This window comes from Zingiber officinale, chromosome 3B, assembly GCF_018446385.1.
Source record: "Zingiber officinale cultivar Zhangliang chromosome 3B, Zo_v1.1, whole genome shotgun sequence".
Taxonomy (NCBI): domain Eukaryota; kingdom Viridiplantae; phylum Streptophyta; class Magnoliopsida; order Zingiberales; family Zingiberaceae; genus Zingiber; species Zingiber officinale.
In genome coordinates this window covers 119,967,311-119,970,338 of record NC_055991.1, presented here as the reverse complement: position 1 = coordinate 119,970,338, position 3,028 = coordinate 119,967,311, and the positions used below count along the sequence as shown (strand labels likewise).

Here is a 3,028-nt window from a genome sequence, read left to right as displayed (position 1 = left end):
TCCCAATCCATCTTAGTTATGAGCTACTATTTATAATTTATAAGGAACTGATAACATGATCTTCTGTGTGACACCACACACCATGTTATCTATAATATAAATTAAATCGACAACTTCATTTAACTAAATACAGACATTTGACCAATGTGATTCTCATTTCAAAATAAATGTTTATATAAAAAGCTAGGCTTTTAGTATACATTCTTACATCAAGCACAAGAAAAATATGAGTGGAGTCAAGATAAAGCAGTCCTTATCCAAAAATAGCTCATGCACCAAGGTCAAAGTACTAAAAGAAACAAAGCAAGAAGTATCCGCCTTTATTCGTAGCTCGTGTCAACCATCTTCAACAAGATCCAAAAGATCACATCCAACTCAAATCCTACAAATACAAGATACAGGACAAAACTAAGAATCTATAATCAATGTATCAACTGTTAATCAATCTAAACCATTTCAAACTCTTCCTTCACATGCTTCAATCTAATCCAAGAAGGACATGAACTAACAATCCAGCATACCCAATTTAACCTATCATCATATGCATATCATGAGAAATAGAAGTCACTTCGTACTCTAATCCTGCATACCTGGAGAAATACCAAAAGAAGACAACCACTTAAACTACTCTCAATCCCAAATCTGATTTAAGAAATTGAAAACCATTATGAGAATTGAGAAAGCAAAGAACCCCGATCCCAAAACCCACAAAAATCTTGAAGAAACAAGAACCACAACGATATACACCCAATTCATCAAATCTGCCCAAAATTTTGAAACAACGTGGAGAAGCAAGAACACTATCATCCATAGATTAATGTACCAATAATCTGACTAGAATTTTTAGAAACACGACAGGGAGAAGTATGAGTGTTATCAATCGAAGCCCAACCTATCAAAACTAATATGCCCAAAAATTTAGCGAAGGATCAGGGAGAAGAAAAATACCAATCATCAAGCTAAATCCACTGATAGAATCTATCCAAGATTTTGGAAGGTACCAAAAGAACAAAACCTCCAACCATCGAAGCTTAATCTACGTATAATCTGTACAGAAATTCTGGAAGCCATAAAGAGGAGCAAAAGCATCATCAATCAAGCTTAATCTACCAAAATCGGACTACAATCACACAGGCAATAGGAAAGAAAAATATCGTCTTCCCAAACCCAAACGAATTCACAAGAATCCTGTCCATAACTCAAACCAACCAAGGGAGACAGGGCAACACCGAACTCGATTACAAATACCTCAAATCCGTAGTTGAAAACCGAAAAACTCACCAGGTGAAGCAATAACGTCAAAGGAAAACAACTTGCAACTTATTCCTACTTCCAGACATCATAGCACCAAACATTCCAACCCTTCCAAGACCTTTAACCCTTACCTCATCCAATCCATACCAACATAAAGGAATGCACTTGCTGGCTAGCTCTTGTCGTGGCCAGAGGTGGCAGTGGATCGGGCGGCCGACGCTAGGGCAGAGGGAAGGCCAGAATCGGGTCCTGCGACAGCGCAAGGAAGCTCGAAGAGGGACCACTTCTTGCTTGTGACCGAAGAGGGCGGATCAGCATCGGTGATGAGAGGGTCGTCGGCGTCGATCGTGCGGAAGAGAGGGAGAAAGAGGATTCGGCGCGGGAGGGAGAGGGATTCGGCGAAGGTGATGGCTAGGGCACAAGAAGAATTAAAAAGGTTAGTTTATAACTTAGGTCTTTTTAATTAAGGACTAAGTTATTTTCTCAATCAACCCCCTCATAAGGGATATTCTAAACAAGTTTTCTTATAGCCCAATAATTAATCTCTCTAAAATACGTCATACGAGCTCCAATTAATTCTCAGAAAATTTTTATAAATTCCTAAAAATTCTAATAAGACTATTTCTCAAATAATTTTATTATTTAATTATTATTTGAGCACCGTATTTTACAATGGATTCACAGGATTTTGAGCGGGGTCAGGGCAAAGCGGGTTGAAAAATTAGGCTAGGTGAGGTGAGTTTAGATTCGGGTCCATTTTTTCTTGTGGTGCGGTTTTGGGATTGGCTAAATCTAGCCTGAACTCGCCTTGTTGCCATCCCTACCTCCAACCAGTATTTTAACACTGAATAGAAGACTTACTCATCGATTTCTATTTCTCTTCTAGACGCCCTTTAGCCAATTCCCTCTCACTCTTTCTCCCTTTTTTCACATATTAAATCCTCAATATGGCTCCTATATACCTTATAACTCTATCTATATATTCATTTCTTTATATTTACAAGTTTTTCTTGAATATTTACACATATTTATCATTTTAGGAAATGACAAAACCTTAATCTGTCCCATGCTAGTTCTAGTATTGTCCCCTCTGCTAATAACATATTCTCCACTGAGCGGCTTAAGTAAGATTTTCTATACCGCACATATGTTGGACTTAAGACTAGGTACTTAAGTAGGATATTTTTTACCCGTATTCAACCTCTATCATAGAAATCATGGACTACTATAAGTTAGATTGACTGGTTTACTGTAGTCATTCGGTCAACCTAGACTTATGACACAATTCTATAACAATTTAGTTAAGATAGATGATGTGACATACTCTACTAGAGTAACTGGTAAAGACTTTAGTTTCTCACCTACCCTACTGTATGATTGTTTAGGAGTAGATATGACCTAGGGTACACTCACTCTCCTTAGTGAGTATGATGAGGTTGGTCAACTCCGGTTGGTGTTAGTGCATATAGAGGTTACTGCTCAGGGGGGACTGGCTTGGAGAGCGGGTATTCCGCCAGCCATTCCGGACAAGGCCGATGAGAGTATTCCTCTAGTCATTTCAATCAAGGTCAATGAGACAACTGTGATCACGGAGGAGAAGATACCGGAATTCACATTTCAGGATGATTTCTTTGTACCTCTTCCGACCTCAACCTAGCCTTCGACCTCACTTTCTATAGATGAGTGCCTTGCTAGATTGGAGGAATCTTCCACCCGGACCGAGTGATGAGTCTCTGAGGGTTTCACCACTCTTCGTGATGAGATGACTACTGGA

At 38.9% G+C, this 3,028-nt stretch overlaps 1 long non-coding RNA gene across 2 annotated transcripts; it reads right to left on the bottom strand.

Moving 5' to 3' along the window:
- Nucleotides 1–290: 290 nt before the first annotated feature.
- LOC121967465 lies at nt 291–1,678 on the bottom strand. Of its 2 annotated transcripts, none has more exons than XR_006107772.1 (2): nt 949–1,678; nt 291–590 (listed from the first exon to the last, which is right to left on the bottom strand). It is a non-coding gene; the product is annotated as an uncharacterized LOC121967465 (long non-coding RNA). The 2 variants fall into 2 exon arrangements; XR_006107771.1 differs by having other exon boundaries at nt 1,386–1,678.
- Between the last annotated feature and the right edge of the window lie 1,350 nt (nt 1,679–3,028).